The sequence below is a fragment of the Arachis duranensis genome, chromosome 1 (genome assembly GCF_000817695.3).
Source record: "Arachis duranensis cultivar V14167 chromosome 1, aradu.V14167.gnm2.J7QH, whole genome shotgun sequence".
Classification (NCBI taxonomy): Eukaryota; Viridiplantae; Streptophyta; class Magnoliopsida; order Fabales; family Fabaceae; genus Arachis; species Arachis duranensis.
Window position 1 is genome coordinate 80394493 of NC_029772.3, and position 21949 is coordinate 80416441.

A 21949-nucleotide genomic window follows, 5' to 3' on the forward strand; every position below is an offset into this window, starting at 1 on the left:
TGCTTTGCACTCCTCTTTTGGATTAGGAATGGTGTCACTTGGTAGTGAGCTTGATGGTTTTTCAACAGAAATCTGCTTGGAGATTTGCCCAATCTGCCTCTCTAGGTTCTTCATGGAGGCTTCTTGGTTCTTTGTTGTCAATTCTTGATTCTTCATCATCTTCTCCATGAGCATCTCTAGATTAGTAATCCTCTGAGAGTCTTGTGAGATTGGTTGGTTTTGGGGTGTTGATGGATGATGGTTGGTGTTTTGGTTAGTTGGGTGGTTATTGGGTGGATAATGGTTAGAGTTGGGATAAGTGTTTTGTGGTTTTCTGTAAAAATTTTGGTTAATTGGCTGCTGGTTGTGATTTTGATTGTTTCTTGGAGTGTTTTAAGCTGAGTTCCTTTGCCATGGTTGTTGGTTTTGATTATGATTGTCTCCCCACCTAAGGTTTGGGTGATTCTTCCAAGAGGGGTTGTAAGTGTCACCATAGACCTCATTTGACCCAGAACTTTGGTTGTGCATATACTGGACTTGCTCTTGCTATTGCTCCTCTTGAGTTTCTTCATTTTGCACCCATGTGGTTGATGGTTGGCTTGTATTAACTGCTACAACTTGAAGGCTATCAATCCTTTTGGCCATTTGCTCAAACTGTTGTTGAATTTGCTGCTGCATCATTTTGTTCTGAGCTAGGATTGAATCCACTCCTTCCAACTCCATTACTCCTCTCCTTTGTGATGGTTGGCGTTGCCTTTGGTGAGCAAAGAAATATTGGTTGTTAGCCACCATGTCAATGAGGTTCTGAGCTTCCTCTGCAGTTTTCATCAATTGCAATGATCCTCCGGCTGAGTGATCAAGTGCCTTTTGAGCCTTCAGAGTAAGTCCTTCATAGAAGTTCTGCAGCTTGTCCCACTCAGTGAACATCTCTGGTGGACATTTCCTCAGCAGCGCCTTATATCTTTCCCATGCTTCATATAAATTTTCAGCCTCCATTTGAGTGAATGTCTGCACCTCAGTCTTTAATCTTATGATCCTTTGAGGGGGAAAAAATTGGGCAAGAAACTTGCTCACCAAATCATCCTAAGTGTTGATGCTCTCTTTTGGAAATGTTTCTAGCCATTGAGTGGCTTTGTCCCTGAGAGAGAATGGGAACAACAACAGCTTGTATATGTCAGGGTGCACTCCGTTGCTCTTAACTGTGTCACAGATCCTCAAGAAAGTGGATAGATGTTGGTTGGGGTCTTCCAATGGTCCTCCTCCAAAAGAGCAGTTGTTTTGGACCAATGTGATGAGTTGTGACTTTAGTTCAAAGTTGTTTGCATTGACATTAGGAGTAAGAATGCTACTCCCACAGTGTCTAGCATTTGCAAATGTGTAGGAAGCCAGTACTCTTCTTTGTTGTGGGTTATTGTTGGCTCCTCCTTCTGGTTGATTGGGATTTGATGGATCTCCTTCCATCTCTTGGAATTCCTCCTCAGATTCTTCCTCTCCAACGATGTTCTTCCTTCTTTCAGCTCTTCTTAATCTTCAAAGAGTTCTTTGGTCAAATTCAGAGAGAATAGGAGAAGATCTTCCTGTACCTGACATACAAACACACAACAAGGAACACACAAATCCAGAAAACCAGTGAAACTTCAATCTATTGCTGGAATGAAGTTCTAGTTAGTTTAAGCAAAAATTCAAACAGTTAGTGTGTTAGTCAAAAATTAAAGAAACAGAAAAGAAAAAGTGCTTGATCTAGACCTCCACTTCACTTAATCATTGTCAATCTATTTCAATCCCCTGGCAACGGCGCCAAAAACTTGATGTGTGGAAAATGATCCAACATAAAACTCACCGGCAAGTGTACCGGGTCGCATCAAGTAATAAAACTCACGGGAGTGAGGTCGATCCCACAGGGATTGAAGGATTGATCAATTTTAGTTCGGTGGTTGATTTAGTCAAGCGAATCAAGTATTGGTTGAGTGATTTTGTATCCAACAGTAAGTAAATAGCAGAAAATGTAAAGGGAGAGGGGTGAATTGCAGAAATTAAAAAGAACTGAAAGTAAAAGAGCTGAATCTTAAAGAACAAGAAATTAAATGACTAAAACTTAAAGTGCAAGAAATGTAAATTGCAGTAACTTAAAGTGCAAGAAATATAAATTGCTTGAATGGAAAAAGGGATTTGAGGACTGGGATTTCAGAATTCAAGCAAGGAAAATTTAATTGCAACAATTAATAAAGCAGAAGATGAATTGGAAGTAACTAGAATTCAAACAGGAAATGAAATTAAATTGCAGCAGGGGTTCACAGAACAACCAAAAGGGGAAATGANATTAAAGAGATCTTGAATGGAGATTGAGACAGAAATTCCTCAATTCTTCACACCCAATACTCAAACAAGAAAAGTAAAAATTCTCAAGCAAGAACGAGGAAGAAGAGAGATCAATTCTCCTCCCTAATTCTCTCAATTCTCAGTTCCTAGCTCTCCAAGAAAATGAAGTCTCAAAATGTAAAGGTTCAAAAATCAAAAGAAGGTTCACAAGTCAAAAGTAAAAGAAAAGGTTTTTTTTACATCAAACTATCTCCTATTTATACACTTTCTATTCTTGGATTTTGGAATTTGGATGGGCTTTTGATTTGGTGAAGAAATGAATTAAATTGGATTTTTAATTGTGGAGGGCAGAGCAGGAAATGGTGTGTGCGGCTCATTGCGTGCGTGCTTGGTGTGTGTGATGAATCAGGATGCTGCCCTGCCCTTGTGGAGGGCAAGGCAGAGTTGCCATGGTGCGCCAGATGCTGCCCGTGCGCGCTGCTGCTGGTCGAGACTCCCTTGGTGCGTGCCAATCTTGTGCGCTGGCCGTGCACCACAAAATGCTGCCCTGCCTTTGCGGAGGGCAGGGCAATGTTACCAATGGTGAGGTTCCAAGTTTGAAACTTGGTGGAGGCACACGCTGCTTCTTTTTCTTTGGTTTTCTTGGCACCAAAGTAATGCTTAGTTGCTTGTTTCCTCATGGTGCCGTGTTCGATCCTGGGAGAATTAAAGCAAGCCAATTTTTGCTTGATTTTATTGTGCTTGAGCGCTACTCCTTTCCTCTTTGTCCTTGGGTTCGAAACCCATAGGAAGCATTATGAAGCAATTTTTTTTGAATTGTTCTTGGGTGAAGCCCGATATTGCTCTTGAGGAGGGCAGGGCAGAGTTTTTGCTCCCTTTGGTCCTTGGCATCAAATTGTGCTTTGCCCTTGTTGTGGGCAGGGCAGTGTTGCTTTTCAAAGTTTGGCTCATTATGTTGCTCTCCTGGAGGGCAGTGTGCCCTTGTGGAGGGCAGTGTTTGCTTCCACCTTCTATGTGCCACATTCTTTTTTCCTTGGGCCACGCTTTCTTAAGCCACGTTTTTCTTCTTTTCTTCCTTTCTTTACCTACAAGAAACCAAAACAACCACTCAAAGTATCTCTAAATTCATAAGGTTTATAATTCATTAAAAATCAATTAATTCTTGCTCAAACCTCATGATTTAGCATCAATTTAATGGTGATTGTTTGATTTAAAGAAGTTCTGCATTTTCATTCCAAATTACTTACTTAGGATGCAAGAAAGTGCATAAAGGCTAATAAAACAAGTGAAATTAGCTTGAAAAATGGGTATATGATGACCTGTCGTGACCCAGAGAGTTATGCCACTTTTGTGCCCGTTCTGTGCCTGTGACCCACGCACAAGCTTCAATGATGTGCGCGCGTCGATCACCCATTTGACCATGCACGCGTATGCGCACTGTGCGCGTACGCGTCGCTTGTGCTGCACGCCAGCACTGGTTCAGAAACCCGAGAGTTAGGCCAGCCTTGTGCCAAGTCTGTGCCCTAGGCAAAATTACCCTCACGTGTACGCGCCCTGCACGTGTACCTGCCCCTCTCCTCTCTACTCACCGATGTGCAGGTGCACTGTACGCACGCGCGTCGATCGTTTAGCATGAATTTAAGCCAACACGCCCTTCCTCTCTCTCTTTACTTTTTTTCATTCTTCTATCTTCTTTTTTCCATCACTCTTCTTCTTTTTCTTCTTCTTCTTCTTCCACCCTCTTCCAACCTTGCCTCCGGCCACTTACCAGTGACCACCAATACATCCGGTGGCACTTAAGTTTCTTTCCCCCTCCCCTCTTTTCCTACCAACATCCCATTTGCTCTCTCCCCCTCTCAAGGTTTTACTTCTTCTACCTCTCATCTCTTAATATCTCTTTTAAGTTTTCTTCTTATAGTTGTATTTAGTTACATGTTTCTTTTGTTTCTCTCTTATTTTCTTTCTAGTAGCATGACTCTATTACTTAATTTTTGCTTGTTACTTTTTCCCTTTTATTATTTTTCCATGGATGTTGAACTTAAGTTTTTACCTTACTTTGATAGATCCTTTTGTTATCTTTTGATGTCTTTGTAAGTTTGTGGTGTTATGTTGTTGTTTGATATCTCCTTTTAGGGCTCTAATTGTTTGAGTTCTTCAACTTTGCTCATTGCCTAATTATTGCACACCAAGTGTTTGAGGAAATACCTTTATGCCAATTGGGTTTATTTTGATCTTGCGCTTGCAACTTGGTGTTCCCTCTTCATACACTTCCGTTCTTTTAAGTGCATTGAGCTTAGTTACTTCATGATGACCAACCTAATGCTCACTTACCATGACTTGCTTCTTTCTTGTAGATGCTTTAGTTTACTCTTCTCATGCCCTATTACATGCCTTACTAACTCTTGCATCCCATGCTAAGTGTTGTGACCCATACTTCTATAGTGGTTTTGATCACATATGTAGTTGTAATGTCTTTCAAGGCACACAAATTCTTTTGGGCACCCCTCCCCACTTGCATGTATTTCCATGAGTTGATTCTTTGGGTTTAATGTTTTTCTTTTTCCTCTTTTTTCTAGGATGGCCACCAAGAAAGGCAAGGAGAAGGCGTCAAGGAAACCGGCCATGAAAAGGGCACCCCAAAGATCAAACTCTAAGGCGCACCCTACACTACGAGCCAAACCCCTCTTTAAGAAGGTGAGGACCTCCACCCCTATTGATGAAAAAGAGAAGAGCAATCCGACAAGGGATCCCTCAAGGTTCCCCAACCGCTTTTGTGAACTTATGTTCCCCTCCATGGTTGAAAGGAACTATCATGCCAAGCATCTACTCACCCTTCCGGATCACATTGCTCATTGTATTCTACCCCGCATCCAGCAGCGTAGATGGGAGTTTCTACTGAGAAGACCACGAGAGGCTAACCTCTCGTGGGTAGTAGAATTCTACACCAATTAAAACCTCCCTTCTCTTCACATGGTATATGCGAGCAAGTAGCAAGTTCCAGTTTCAGAAGAGGCTAAACAGCATGTTCTTAATGTTTTACCGGTACTGGCAGATATAGATGGCTACCAAGAGGTCTTACGTCGGCGGAGTGAATTTGAGTTTGATTGGAACTCAATTCTTCGAGTCATTGCCGAGCCAGAGTCATTTTGGACCCGAGGGCGACTCCAGATGCAATCCAAGTGCATTGATGCATGCTATCTCACTGTGGAGGCTAGAGCTTGGGTGCAGATCCTATCTCACTATGTGCTACCTAGCACCCACAAGTCGTCCTTCACACTGGACCTCGCCCTCCTTGTTTGGTGTATTCTCACAGAGAGGCCGGTGAACATACCTCTCCTTATCCAACAAGCAATGGGTAGAGTCCATGCCAAGGGTAATCAACCATTTTCAGCATTGGTATCTGAATTAGTTGCTGCTGCGGGTGTTCCTTGGGAGACCAAGGACAAGAAGGCTACAATTCCGACTAAAGGTGACATAGTCCCAAGCGGGAAATACTTACAGCTTCCCATATGCACCCAAAGCCTTGACATAGCCCCTCAGCCGAATGTTCCTTCCACCTCATCACCACCACCACAAAGATCAACCCACCAACAAATTGAGGATCTACACAGGACGATTGATAGATATGAACAGAGAAACCAATGCCGATATACTTACATAAAGAAGCTTTTGCGTTGTGTTACCCCTTCCATGGAGGAACCCAAAATATTCACGTCTACTTTGAACCCAAGTGACGATAGCACTGATGGAGAGGATAGTGTGGGTTTCGACCCCGATCACCCTTTGCGCATTGCTAGTAGCACGAAGGACCGTGCTAAATTTTAAGTGTGGGGAGGTCGTTTGACAGATCTCCGTGGGGTAATAATCTCTTCCTCTCAACACCCATGGATTTGAATTTTCTTTTTTTTGGTTAGTTTGGACATTTTATGTTAGTTAGTTTTTGCTTGTAAATACCTCTTGCATGATAGTAGAGCTACTTGGTTAGGATAATAACTTTCTTTTCAAGAAAATGTGTTTTTAGGACATCCCACAAATTTTTGAAATTTTTTTTGTGACAAACTTGCTTGAGAAATGTATTTCGGAACATGATTGTTGAGTTAAGAACACAAGCTAGTGAGATTTGAGCTTAATGGCATGGTTACATCTTATAACCACTTATTTTCCTTCTTGTGTGCAATTGTTCTCTTTCCATGATTGCGATCCTTGCTTTGTCTGATTCTATATATCCTTTATTTCGTGTATGAATGCATTTACATGATTGAGGCCATCATTCCAATAGTCACTTTTCCAAAATGGCCTTAACCCTTTTATCTACCATTGCTAACCAACTTTGAGCCCATGACAAACCCCTTTTGTTCCTCAATTTAGCACATCAATACCCCTAAGCAAAAAATAGTGAATGTCTCTATATTTGGATCTTTGATTAGTTTAGGTAAGTGAGAATGTGCGCCATTCAAAGGGGATGGAATACTTGGGTAGATGTTAAGGTAGGTTCTTTGTAATTGTAATGAAAAAAATTGGAATTTGGAAACATACTCATGTATTGAATGATTGGACTGCACGTATTGGCACCCTTATACATAAAAACCTCGAAAAGAAGGGAACACTCAAAGGAAAACAAAAAGAAATGAAAGAAATGATGTAAAGAAAAAGAAATAGAAAAAAAAAGAAATAAAAACATAGAAAAAGAAACAATAAAATGGGGACAAATTGCCTTGGGAAGCCGATGATCACCAATGCATGTGGGATGTAAACTAAAGAGAAATACATGAGCATGTGAGAAAAATTGGGTAGCTAGGTTGTTCGTTAGAATTGCATAGGTTGTTGTAGTTGTTAGGTGAGAATCTATGCTAATCAAGGATACAAATTGTGAGCTCACTTGGCCATATATGCATCCTTACTCTTACCCTAGCCCCATTACAACCGAAAATAAAACCTCATGATAATTGTATGCATGCATTAAATAATTGTTGATTGTTAGATGAAAGACAAATCTTGGAAAGCATGATTAGGGGAGAATTGAGTGCCAAACCCTATACACTTGAGCGAATAGAGCGGATACATTTCTGGTGAGGGTTTGATACTCAACTTCTTGTTCCCGGCTTTCACAAGCGTTCGTCTAGCAAGTTATGTGCACCTCATCTTGATGTTGAATTGGTAGGATTCATTGACTATCATGTCACCTTAGCCCTATATATTCATATGCGTTCTTGGAGCATAGATTCACCCTTGACCAAGGAGATAGATGCATTTGCATTAGTTGCATTTCATAAACCCATTTCTCTTATATCCTTTGATCTTTTTATTTTTAGCATGAGGACATGCTTAGTTTAAGTGTGGGGAAGTTTGATAAACCCCAATTCTGTGGTTTATCTTGTGTTGATTTGAGGGGATTTTGTCAATACTTTTCGCACTTATCCACATAAAATGCATGGTTTTATGTTTCCGTCCTTATTTTTACCTTGTGATTGAAAACATGCTTATTTGACCCGAAATAGCCATGTTTTGATCTCTTCTATTACCACTCGATGCCGTGACGCATTTGTCAAGTGATTTCAGAGTTTACAAGGCAAGATTGGTCTAGAAGATGGGAATGAAACATGCACAAGTGAGGAAACATGGAGCTTTGGAGCTTTGGAGTTTAGGCATCGATGCGCGCACACACCTTGTGCGTACGTGATGCATGAAAATTTGTCTCTCAACAAATTTCCCTTCGGCAAGTATACCGAATTATCGTCAAGTAAAAACTTACAATAGAGTGAGGTCGAATCCCACAGGGATTGATTGGTCAAGCAACTTTAGTTGGAAGAATATGCTAGTTGAGCTAAACAGAATGTAGTTTGAGAATTGCATAAAATGAAATGGCGGGAAAGTAAATAGCAGAAAATAAAGTGCAGAATCTTAGATGGGGATTTGGGGAAATGAGCATGTAAATAAATGGCAGAAAGCAAAGAGAATGGGTAAGATCATAAATGGGGAATTCATTAGGCTCAGGAGATGTTGCATTCTTCGGATCAAATTCATTTTCATCTCTTCCTCAAGCAAAGCCTCTATTGATCTCCTTGGCAATCTTAAGTGACTGGGTTCCAATTCCTTGGCAACCCAATCTCTCTAAGCTTGAACAATTGCCCAATTCCTTGATTTAATTGCCCATGGGAAGAGATGAAGTGTGGTCACGGATTATACCACATGTATTTCCAAATCAAAGTGTTGGGAGAATTACATGTCACTATATCCACCCAGACCCCAATTTGGTCCAACATGAGAAAGCAATTCTAGCATGATATCCTCATCCCTTTTCCAAGGCTCAGAGAAGATCCAATTATGAAGAGTTTCTTTTCTAAGACAACTAACCAATTGAATTAAGATCGAAAGCTTTCTAGTAAATCAAAAGAAAAGAAAGAAAAAGAGAATGAAAACTATAATTGATCCATCAAATTACAACAGAGCTCCCTAACCCAATGAAAGCGGTTTAGTTGTTCATAGCTCTAGAAATGGAAAATGGCAGAAAAGAATACATCCTTAGCTAAAAGTGTAGAAAAGTAAATATAAAGCGGGTAGTTCTCCAAAGTGCCAAGCTTCTCTATAGTTTAAAATTACTCCTATATATACTACTTCTCTTGATCTTCTAGTGATTTCTTCAAGTCTTGGATGTGGGCCTTAGATCTTGAGTTGAAGCAGTTACAATCTTTAGTGGGCTCAGCTTGCAGAAAAGTATGAATTAGGCATGGGCGTTAGTGAAGTTAACGTTAAGTGACATTGTGGGTTCGAGAACGTTAGTGGCAATCACCTTTTTCGCTAACGTTACAACCCCATATAACCCACATTAACTCCAACGTTAGTGGCACTAATGTGACCACTAACGTTGCCTTATAAACCTTCCCGAGCATTATTGGGACTCACCTTTCCCAATAACGTTGCCTTGTCCCCTTGTCCCTACGTTAGAGTTCACGTTAGTGTAACTAACGTGTCTCTTAACGTGGGTATGCCTCATCTTCGAGAGCGTTAGTGACACTTACCTTTTTCACTAACACTCCAAGTGCCCTTACTCTCTACGTTAGAGCTCACGTTAACTAAGTTAACGTGGCCACTAACGTGGTAGTGAATGCCATCTCCAACGTTAGTGATAAAGGTGAGTGTCACTAACGTTGGCTCATCAATCTTAGCTCCACGTTAACTTTCACGTTAGTGGTCTTAACGTGTCCACTAACGTGGGCAATGCTAGTTTGATCTAATGTTAGTGACAAAGGTGAGTGTCACTAACGTTGGCATTGTTCCTCTCTTCCATGTTAGAGTTAACGTTAACTAAGTTAACGTGACTCTTAACGTGGTTCATTGCCACATTTTGGAGCTTTCTTTGTCTCCACGTTAACTACCACATTAATATAGTTAACGTGGCAATTAACATGGGCTTATGATGGCTTCGCAGACATTATTGGTGATCACTTTTCTCATTAACGTTGCAAGCTCTTTCCCATTCTACGTTAGTGGTCACGTTAACTAGGTTAACATGGCTACTAACGTGGCTCTTCCTTACTTCCTTTGTCCTGAAATCAAGCAAATAAAGTGCATCAAAGCTCTAGTCAAAGTTATGAGATTATGCATCATCAATTTGTCATTCAATTCTTGCAAAATCCTCATGAAATAATGTGAAATTCACAATAGTTGCTTGAATCAAGGTGTGAGTGTATTTTCATCCAAAACTTGCCTTATTCTCTAAGAAAATACATGAAACTACCCTAAAACAGTAAAGAAAAGGTTAGTGAAACTGGCCTAGATGCCCTGGCATCACAACACCAAACTTAAAGCTTGTTTGTCCCTAAGCAAGTACTGAAACATAGGAAGAATGGATGAAAGAACAAGAAGACAATATAGAAGTAGAATTCCTGGTTTCTGGGGTTTCATGCATAGAAACTTAGGTTCATTCCTTTACTAGGTTTCAGGCCTTTATCAAGTCCTTGGTCACTCTCTTGATTACATCCTTTGAGACTTCTTAATTGTTGATCCTTCCCTTTTTTTTTTCAAGATTTATTGCATTCTTCTTTTGGCTAAGTGCTCAGTAAGAGGGCGACTCTTTATGATAAGCTTTCAGCCAACACTCCCGAACCAGTTGGTTCAAGGTGCTAGGTGTTAAGACACCCCTAAGGACTTACTCCCTCAAGTCTCTTTCCCCCATACATACACACCACAGGCACATGGTTTGTTATTTTTCTTTCTTGAGACCTTGTGTCCAGCACCTCTTTGGGTTACTAAGTGTTCTGTAGCAAGGGTCACTCTTAATAGTAGACTTTCAGCTGATAATCCCGGATTAGTTAATCCAAGTTACCAAGTTATGAGGCACCCCTAAGAGCTTATTCATCCAAGCATATCCCTTGCACATGAACACCACAGACACATGCCTCAATCTTAAAACCCTTGGTGCCTAGCATTGTTTCTTATTGTGTTTCTTTCCTTTTCACTTTTATTGCTCTTTCTCTTTTCTTATTGGGATCTTATTATTTAGTTTGTCTCATAGGATGTGTTTTAAGCATAGGATTTAGGATATATAGTTGCCATCTTTCCTTGTTGGTGAACCAACTTTGCTAACTAATCACCCTACCATAAACATTCAGAACTCACTTCACAAAATAACTCCACTCTTGTTCTTATCATAACATTTTCTTTTTGATTAACTTAAAGGACAGGCATACAAGTAAGAAAGATGAAGATGAAAACTAGGGACCTAGACTAGTGAGCATGGACCTAAGCAATAACATTTTAAAGCATAATTGAAAATTCCTAAACTACTATGGAAGCATGTTCTGTTTCATACATGATTTTCCTTATTTAAAGCTTTGAAAAAGATAGAACTAAGAAGGAACTCCACCACCTTTTGCTTATTGGGATGCTCATGTTCCTTTGTCTTTGGATCCTCCTTGATTGCTTGAGTCCCCATTCCCTTTGCGCTTCCCTATCAGCTTTTTCCAGAAACCAGCATCCTCCATCTTCTTCTTTAATGTTTCCTTTTGCTGTTTCACTTTCCCCTCTTCTTGTTTTGTTAAGTCCTTGCGGACTGCCTCATAACTTGGGTTGTCAGGGTGCAAGTTATGCATATACCTAGTTATATAAGTTAACTTGGCCTGAGTGTTTATGCTAAATTCTTCTCGATGCAGTTGCCTTCCTTCATTGAGCACACTGAATTTGTTGAAGGCTTTCATCTGAGCTATCTGGCGTTGGTTGAGTTCTTACAGGCGTTTGTCCTGGCTTTCTTGCCTTTCGGACACTTGATTGATGGCTTGGGTGAGCTGAGAGTAATGCTCTTGTTGCCACTCCATTTGCTATTTCTGCCACTCTCTTTGTTGATCCATCCAACTAGAGAGTAATTTTTCTTGATGATCCATCCTTTGAGCTTGGACATGTAGTTGTTGTTCTTGTCCCTCCATATAGCTACTTGCCATATACTTAATGGCTTTCTTGATATGAAACAGATTTATGTTGGTTGGATCATATTGTCCTTTTTGCTGGTGCCCTGTTTGTTGGGGTTCTTTTTGGTGGGGTTCCTCTTGTGCAGTTCTTCTCCCTATCCGAGGTCTTCTTTGTTGTTGAGCAGGTGTCACATAGTTTATGCGTTGGAATGTGACTAGCCTCCCAGGATTCACCCATTGTGGATTGTTGTCTTCGAACACCACCTTGGCTTTCATGCATAGTCTCAGGATGGTGCTGGGATACCAAAGTCTAGCACCCGGATCATTCTTCTCGGCTGAATCCTGGATTTCTTCAGCTATAATTTCATGCACATTGATGCTTCCACCCTTCACTAGGCTATGTACCATGGTGGCTAGAGCAATATTGACCTCAGAATTGTTTTCGACTGGAAGGATAGACCTCCTTACTAGCTCAAACCATCCCTTGGCTTATGGGATAAGGTCTCCTCTCCTAATGAACCTCAGTCTCTTGTCCGAGTGTCTTTCCCAATCAGACCCAATAACACACATATCATTCACAATTTCTTCAAGTTCATCTTCCTCGGGAGCATTACTTATTCTTACTTGATAGCTAAGCTCATCAAAATATGGTGATTTCAGCTGAAGAGTCCTTGTTATAGCAATGGGGATGAAGTCCACCTCTGTTCCTCTTATATAACTTTTGAATGTGGGAGCCTTAGTGCTATCTTCTTTGACCGCATTTGCATAGAACTCTTTGATGAGGTTTGCATTTATCTTTGTCTCTGGGTTGGTGAGCTTTTGCCAACCCCTCTATGTAATCTTCTCCCTGATCTTAGGGCACTCATCCTCGTTGAACTGGAATGTCAATTCTGGCAAGATTTTTTTGTTTTTCATTTGTTCATATTGAAGCTCATGAAAGGTAGTCTTGAATCTCCTGGTATCAAAAGGAGGCTGCTCCATGGGCTCCTTCCCTCTTCTCCTTTTAAAACTGGATGAAGCCATGAGTAATGGTTGGTGTATTTGTTACTCACAAAATGGCTAGGAGGGTGTGTATGAGAATTTTGGTGGATAATGAAATGTGTGTGTCCAAGAAAAGGAAGGGAGAGGAATGAGAGTAAGAAGTGTGTACGGAGAGGTTGTAGAGTGGGATCATTTATATAGAAGAGTGATGGGTGTTTGAAAGGTGTGGATTGATGGTGTTGGTTTAGTGACGGATGGTTGGGGTTTGCCATTGGATGAGCATGAGGATAACCCCTTTTATGAGGGTTTTGGTTTGGTTTCCAAGGCTATCCACTTTCCAATGTTGCATGGCAACACTTTCCAAGATACTCCCCTTGGAGACAAGTGTATAAGTTCCTTGGTATAGTGGCCGAATCTCCCTTCCTTGATTGTCCTATCAAGTACCATCAATGCCCTTTTTGATTTCCTATACAAGACAAAAGGAATGCAAACGGTTAATTGAAAATTTTGGTGGGAAGACTTAAGGTGTGAACTAGCTACTAGAAAAAAAATCTTTTTCTTTTATTTTTAAATACTAAATGCTTTTTATGAATGTAAATCAATCAACCACTAAATTGTCCATGCATGCAACGTTGGTACACCAAACTTGTTTGTGATTATATGGTGCAACAAGATTCAGAAATAATCTCTCATCATGAAGTGTGTTCAAACCCTTTTGGTGTGCCTTGAACACCAAACTTAGCATGTACTATATGCTGCATGTAAGGGGTCTTATATTGGTTTTCAAAATTGATTTAAAAATCCATGAAATTTGCTTTATTACTACTATTAGAGATTAAAGAGAGAGGGTATAGAACATGGGTTGCCTCCCATGAAGCGCTTCTTTAGCGTCATTAGCTTGACGTTTGGTCCTTGTCAAGGTGGTTGGTAGTGCTTAAAATCTTCCCCTTTTGCATGAATCTGTTTCCATTGGCTTTGTTGATAAGTTCTACATGTTCTAAGGATAAGATTTTGTTGATGGTGTACACTAGAGGCAGTTGAGATGGAATAGTGGGGAGGTGAGGTGGTATAGATGGAATGTATGTAGAGACCACTTCATCTCCTGGCGATAAATCTTTTGTAGGGATTTTCTTATTTTTTCATCCCCTTGGGACCTTTTTTCTTGTGTCCCTTGATGTCAATTTGTACCTTGTGATTTCCTTGTTGAGAATGGTTTTGTTGCCTATTTCATATGACTCTGGTGGGTATGGTTCCTTTTGGATTGTACTTGGTTGTTGCTCTTTCTGATCACATTGGTCGTTAGCCACAGGAGTTCTTAGGGGTAGTGCTTGAGCTCCCTTATTTGACTCCTCATTTAGCTCTTTGTTATCATGATTTGCTTCTTGTGAGATTTTGAAAATATTGAAGGTGAGCTGCTCATCATGTATTCTTAATACTAGCTCTCCTCGCTCCACATCTATAAGTGCTCTGGCTGTGGCTCAGAATGGCTTTCCCAGAATGATGGGTTGAATATGATTCTCATCCATTTCGAGGATGACAAAATCTGTGGGGAGGAAGTAGTTCCCAACCTTCACTAGCACATTCTCAACCACTCTTAATGCCTGCTTTTGGGTTTTGTCAGCCAGTTTGATGATTACATCTGTGGGTGTTAGCTCATTGATTTGAAGCTTTTTCATGAGGGATAGAGGCATTAAGTTGATGCTCGCTCCCAGGTCACAGAGCCCCTTATCAATCATTATCTCTCCTATAGCACAGGGAATGTGGAAACTCCCTGGATCCTTCTTCTTTGTGGGTGGCTCTGTTTGAATGAGAGCACTGCAATCCCTGTTCATCTTTATTGTTTGTCCACCCTTCAATGAAGTTTTTCTGGCTAGTAGCTCCTTTATATACTTGATGTAGGAGGGCATTTGGTGGAGGGCCTTAATGAATGGTATATTTACATCAAGAGATGTAAACATGTCGAGGAACCTTGAATACATTCTCCCTGCTACACCACCCTTAAGCCTGTGGGGGAAGGGTGCATATGGGTTCAGTATCTCCCTCTCCTTCAGCTCTTCCTTGAGTGTGAGTTGAGGTGTAGAATTTCTTTCTTCATGATTTTCCTTTGGACTGTCTTAGAGGTGTTCTACTTCCTCCATACTCCTCTCATCACTTGTGGTGATCATCTTACATTCTTCCCACCTTACTTTCTTTGTTTCTCCTCTTAGGTTCTTCTCTGTGTCACTTGGATAACCATCAGTCAGTTTGGGAATTTGTTGAGCTAGATACCCTACTTGAGACTCCAGTTTCTTGATGTTTTCCCCTTGGTTTTTGATATTGGCTCGCACTTCCTCCTTAAAAACCTTATTGTCTTGGATTTATCTACATTTGTCTTCAAGTAGAGTCTCAATCTTTGAAAGTCTATCCTCGGTTAGTGATGGTGGGTTAGGATTAGATGGTTGTTGATAGGACCTCTGTGAGGGATGTTGGTGAGTTGCATTATTGTTGGGGTTGTGGTTGTGGTGTCTTTGGTCTTGGCCTTGGTCTTGTTGATTTTCCCACCCAAAGTTGGGGTGATTTCTCCATCCAGAGTTGTAAATTTTGGAGTATAGATCATAGATTTGTCTATGTGAGTTTCCAACATAGTTGGCTTGTTCCCAATCACGTTCTTCTCCTATATTCACTCCTTCTTGAGCTGGTGATGAAATGACGACTGCTGTAACTTGGTTTTCCTCCATCTTCTTGGTAAGATCTGCTAGCTGCTTGGTGATCATCTTATTTTGAGCTAGCAATGTATCCATGTGGTTCAGCTCCATTACTCCTCGAGTATTGCTTCTTTCAGAGGCATAGAAGTAGTCATTCTCAGCTACTATTTCAATGATATCTATGGCTTCTTCAATGGTTTTCTTCTTGTTTAGAGAGCCCCCTGATGAATGGTCTACAACCTTTTTTAACTCATAAGAAAGACCTTCATAGAAAATGTGAAGTTGAACCCATTCATTGAACATATCTGGTGGGCATCTTCTTGTTAAGTCCTTGAACCTCTCCCATGCCTCATAGAGAGTCTCACCATCGTGTTGCCTGAAGGTTTGCACCTCAGCTCTTAGCCTGTTAATTCTTTGAGAAGGGTAGAATCTTGCCAAAAACTTGTTCACCACATCTTCCCAATTTGTCAAGCTCTCCTTTGGGAAGGATTCAAGCTACTTGGATGCTTTGTCCCTGAGTGAAAAAGGGAACAAAAGTAGCCTATAGACTTTTAGGTGGACTCCATTAGACTTCACAGTGTCACAAATTCTCAGGAAGGTGGTTAGATGTTGATTGGGGTCTTCTTGAGCACTTCCTCCAAATGAGCAATTGTTCTGAACAAGGGTGATTAGCTGGGGTTTTAATTCAAAGTTGTTAGCATGTATGGTGGGCTTTTGGATGCTACTTCCACAGTTTCCTGGATTTGGATTGATGTAGGAGCCTAGAACTCTCCTTTCTTGCCCAGCATGGTTTGTAGGGCCTTCTCTAGCATGGTTGTGAGCTTCTCCTTCATGATTGTTTTCCAAATTCTCTTCCACATTGGTTTCCAAATACTATTCCTCTTCCTCAGCACCAACAACTCCTTTTCCTCTTGCTTCCCTCCTTAGTCTCTGGAGTGTTCTTTCAGGTTCTGAATCGAAGGAAGTTGAAGCTCCTCCTCTTCTCCCTGTTATACAACTAACAAAACACACAACAAGAGATAAAATGAAGAGGTTATTCTTGTTAGAGTGATTGTTAGTGTGGGTGGTGCAAATTATCAAACAGTTAGTGGGTTACTGAGCAGAATTGTAAATAATAATAAAGAAAGAAAGAAAACAGAGGGGGTATAGGGGGTGAGGAAGAAACGAAACAAACTGAAGGTAAAAAACTGAATAAAGTAAACAAACAAAAGAAAAATGCTCGTTCTAGTGAACTTCCAACTTAATCATTGTTGATACAAAATCAATCCCAGGCAACGGCGCCATAAACTTGATGCATGAAAACTTGTCTCTCAACAAATTTCCCTTCGGCAAGTATACCGAATTATCGTCAAGTAAAAACTCACAATAGAGTGAGGTCGAATCCCACAGGGATTGATTGGTCAAGCAACTTTAGTTGGAAGAATATGCTAGTTGAGCTAAACAGAATGTAGTTTGAGAATTGCAGAAAATTAAATGGCGGGAAAGTAAAGAGAATGGGTAAGATTAGAAATGGGGAATTCATTGGGCTCAGGAGATGTTGTATTCTCTGGATCAAATTCATTTTTATCTCTTCCTCAATCAAAGCATATATTGATCTCCTTGGCAATCTTAAGTGATTGGGTTCCAATTCCTTGGTAACCTAATCTCTCTAAGCTTGAACAATTGCCCAATTCCTTGATTTAATTGCTCATGGGAAGAGATTAAGTGTGGTCACTGATTATACCACATGTATTTTCAAATCAAAGTGTTGGGAGGATTACATGTCACTATATCCGCCCAGACCCACCCCAATTTGGTCCAACATGAGAAAGCAATTCTAACATCATCTCCTCATCCCTTTTCCAAGGCTCAGAAGAGATCCAATTATGGAGAGTTTCTTTTCCAAGACAACTAACCAATTGAATTAAGATCGAAAGCTTTCTAGTAAATCTAAAGAGAAGAAAGAAGAAGAGAATGAAAACTATAATTGATCCATCAAATTACAACAGAGCTCCCTAACCCAATGAAAGAGGTTTAGTTGTTCATAGCTCTAGAAATGGAAAATGGTAGAAAATAATACATCCTTAGCTAAAAGTGCACAAAAGTAAATATACAGAGGGTAGTTCTCCAAAGTGCCAAGCTTCTCTATAGTTCAAAACTACTCCTATATATACTACTTCTCTTGATCTTCTAGTGAGTTCTTCAAATCTTGGATGTGGGCCTTAGATCTTGAGTTGAAGCAGTTACAATCTTTAGTGGGCTCAGCTTGTAGAAAAGTATGAATTAGGCATGGGCGTTAGTGAAGTTAACGTTAAGTGACATTGTGGGTTCGAGAACGTTAGTGGCAATCACCTTTTTCACTAACGTTCCAACCCCATATAACCCACGTTAACTCCAACGTTAGTGGCACTAACGTGACCACTAACGTTGCCTTATAAACCTTCGCGAGCGTTATTGGCACTCACCTTTCACAATAACGTTACCTTGTGCCCTTTGTCCCTACGTTAGAGTTCACGTTAGTGTAACTAACGTGGCTCTTAACGTGGGTATGCCTCATCTTCGAGAGCGTTAGTGACACTTACCTTTGTCACTAACACTCCAAGTGCCCCTACTCTCCACGTTAGAGCTCACGTTAGCTAAGTTAACGTGGTAGTGAATGCCATCTCCAACGTTAGTGACAAAGGTGAATGTCACTAACATTGGCTCATCAATCTTAGCTCCACATTAACTTTCACGTTAGTGGTCTTAACGTGTCCACTAATGTGGGCAATGCTAGTTTGATCCAACATTAGTCACAAAGGTGAGTGTCACTAATGTTGGCATTGTTCCTCTCTTCCACGTTAGAGTTCACGTTAACTAGGTTAACGTAACTCTTAACGTGGTTCATTGCCAGATTTTGGAGCATTAGTGGTGTTCACGTTTACCACTAACGTTGGAGCTTTCTTTGTCTCCACGTTAACTACCACGTTAATCTAGTTAACGTGACAATTAACGTGGGCTTATGATGGCTTCGCAGGTGTTATTGGTGATCACTTTTCTCATTAACGTTGCAAGCTCCTTCCCATTCCACGTTAGTGGTCACGTTAACTAGGTTAACGTGGCTACTAACGTGGATCTTCCTTGCTTCCTTGTGGCTACTAACGTGGATCTTCCTTGCTTCCTTTGTCCTGAAATCAAGCAAATAAAGTGCATCAAAGCTCTAGTCAAAGTTATAAGATTATGCATCATCAATTTGTCATTAAATTCTTGCAAAATTCTCATGAAATCATGTGAAATTCACAATAGTTGCTTGAATCAAGGTGTGAGTGTATTTTCATCCAAAATTTGCTTTATTCTCTAAGAAAATACATGAAACTACCCTAAAACAGTAAAGAAAAGGTCAGTGAAACTGGCCTAGATGCCCTGGCATCAGTACGCGTGGATGCGTGCTGATGGAAACCGGCGCACGCAACTGGCGCTTTCGTGTGTATTGGAAAATCTTAATGGACGCGCACGCGCACCCTGCCGTACACGTGGGTCGAGATGATCATCGGCGCGCACGCATGCTTGCCGCGTACACGTGGATCCCAGCATGTAACCTTATTAAAGAAATCATGGCTACCGATTTTTGAGGCCCAATCCCAAGTGCACTCTGAAGGAAAAAGACCCAAGGATTGTAGGGGAAGAGGGGGGATCACTCATTACAGACTTAGACATAATTTTTGCTAGTTTTTGGTTCATGTTGTTCTAGAGGGAGAAACCCTTATTCCTCTCTAGATCTAGTTTGAGTTGGATCTCCCATTGTTGAATTTTTGGATTGGATTTTGTTAATTGCTAGTTATGATTACTTAATTTGAATTCTCTAATATAATTTTGCTTAGACCTTGTGTTGAATTATGTTATCTTGTCATTTTCTAATTTTCTACCCATTTCATGAATGTTATGGATCTTGAATTCTATGAGTATATTGATGTTTTCTATGATCATTAGTGTTATTTGAGTTGTTCTTTATAGATAATTGTAAGTGGGACCTCATAATTTCCAACTTAATTGCAATTTGAACATGTCTTTGGTTAGTGCATTCCATGTGTTTGATGAAATATTTCCTTTGATTATGGAGTAGTTCTCTTTACTCTTGGTCTAAGTTATCAAAATTGGGTGACCTTGAGTCATTGGGTCTCATTGGATTGTTGATTGGAGAACCTTGGTGATCAAGTTAATACCCATTAACACCAACCCACTACTAATCTAATTAGTAGATTGGTTGGGACTTATGGGTTGAAATTGATCAAGCCACTTGACGTACCTCAAACCTAGGAGTAGATATTACGTACTTAAGGTTCTTGGAGGTAGACTTAGTGAGTTTGGTTCATCATAATTAGCAAATTATGGTTGTAGACAAGGATGGAGACCCCAATTCCCATGCTTAGCCAAGAGTTCCTTTTATTGTTCACACTTGAAATTCCAAATCTCTCTTGTTTAGTTCCAGCTTTAATTCTTGCTTAATTCTAAGTAGAAGTAGATTATATGCTTTCTTGACTTGGTTATTTAATTGAGTTTCTTGCATTTTAAGTTTCCTTGCATGATAAGGTTAGTAGTTTAATTTTGTCATCATGATTTACAACCCCGGATTTCTAACCAATGTTAATGCAATGGTTTCCCATTCTTAGTGAGACGACCTGAGGTTGAATACTTCGGTTTATTTGTATTGGGGTTAAACTCGTGACAACCAAATCCCTCTTTCTAAATTTGATCCAAGGATTGGTCATCGATTTGGACTATACTATTGACAAACTCTTCGTGTAAACTTCCGAATTGGTATTAATCTTTGGCTAATCCCTAACATCATTATTTAGTTGGACTTAGTCAGGCAAACAGTAAAGGTTGTTTGTTGGTTTGAACGCATAAAACTATAAACAGGAGAAATAAGGAAAGCAATAAAAGGATTTTGTGTAAAATCAATATAGGAAATAGTTAAGGTATCAGAGATGTTTATCTTTCCGGATTAAAACTTCTTACTAACTATTTTAATAATGACTGATTCATTCTATGGAAAACTGTAAGTAATTAAACCTCAATTCCTTAGTGATTTAATCTCCTCTAATCCTCATCAAATGCCACTCCCGTGGTCATTCAATTCAGATCAGAGGGTGAAGTTCAGAAAACTAGTTTAACGCCACAAAAACCCTAATTACCCAAAGCTAACAGGATTATATGTCAGATATCCCAATTAGTTTATGTAATTAGCAATTTAGGAGGAGTGTTTTCAAGCTATAGTTCAAGCGAGATAACTCTCCCGAGAATCACAAGAACTCATAGTGAAAAAGGGTCATACTCCCATTCCACCCAATTTCATAAGATTAAGAACGAAAATAACACCTTAGAATTGAATCAAACATATATTAAAATAGAAGAATAATAATCTTAATCCATAGAAATAAAGAGAGCTCCTAACCTTAACCAAGAGGTTTAGTTGCTTATAACTTACAGAAAAAATAGGGTTTTGAAAAGTTGCAGAAGGAAAAAGATTCTTTGTGCCCTCTAAAGGGTGGATCTTATTTCTTATATACTAACCTAATTTGATAAAATAAAATAATAAATTCTAAATCTAAAAGATATTGTTTGAAAATAAAAATTACAAAAAAAATAAAATAGGCTAAGAAGTGCTAAATGCACTTGGAGGGCCAATAGAGTGTAATTTGGACTGCTTGCTAGAGTTCAGGGCCAGGAATGGGTGTTGAGCGCCCATAGGGGGAAGCGCACCTCTGGTCTCTGCCCTCCTGTTGGCACCAATCGCCAGGTTGGCGTTCAGCGCCCAGGGAGGGTGCAGCTAGCATTTTCCTTTCTTGCTCTAGGCTTCTCCAAACTGCTCCGAATTTCACCTAAAACCATAAAAAACACAAGAAAAATTCAAAGTAGCATCCAAAGGTGATTTTTGCACTAAAATCAAGTAAAAGTAAATAAAATCTAATTAAAAATAATATAAAAATAGCTAGAAAAAAGGGTATAAGATGCTCACGCATCAGGTGGTCTGTCTCAACGTCTCTCCCTCTCACCTCTTCGTCGATAGCGGCGGCGAAGGTGACAGTGGCACCTGCCGTGCCGCCTCCCTCTTCTCCCTTCCTCTTCTTCCCGTGGCCCCCTTCCTTCTTTCCCTGTCTTTCATTATTTCTTTCCTTCTTTCTTTTCTTCTTTCTTCCATTCCTTCTTTCTTTCCTCTGACCGTGGATATGGAGGGTGGCGGCTAGGGTTTCAATTAGGTGAGGGGGAGTCTATTTGCGTGTAATTAGGGTTAGGGTTAGGGTTTCAATTTGGGAATTTTGGGTTTAATTTGAAATCTAATTAAATTTCTAAAATTACTTTAAAATATTATTTGTTGTATCAAAATACTAATTGGTTTGAAATCAAATACTCTAATTGAAATTATAAGGTAATATAATTAATTTTCTTTATTCTTAGAACTTAAAGTAGTAAATTATAAAAATAGCAATTATTTAAATTAAATCATATAAAAATTCTTATTATTCCATAACTATTAACTTTATAATTTAAATATAGAAAATAATTCAATAATTGTAAAATTAGATAAAATTCTAATTTAAATAGCCAAACCTCATTATTTTG

The 21949-nt window shown here is 39.8% G+C and overlaps 1 non-coding gene across 1 annotated transcript; it reads left to right on the forward strand.

Moving 5' to 3' along the window:
• The first annotated feature begins 15665 nt into the window (after window positions 1-15665).
• LOC127743084 (small nucleolar RNA R71) lies at window positions 15666-15772 on the forward strand. The gene has a single exon (XR_008004389.1). It is a non-coding gene; the product is annotated as a small nucleolar RNA R71 (small nucleolar RNA).
• The last annotated feature ends 6177 nt before the right edge of the window (window positions 15773-21949 follow it).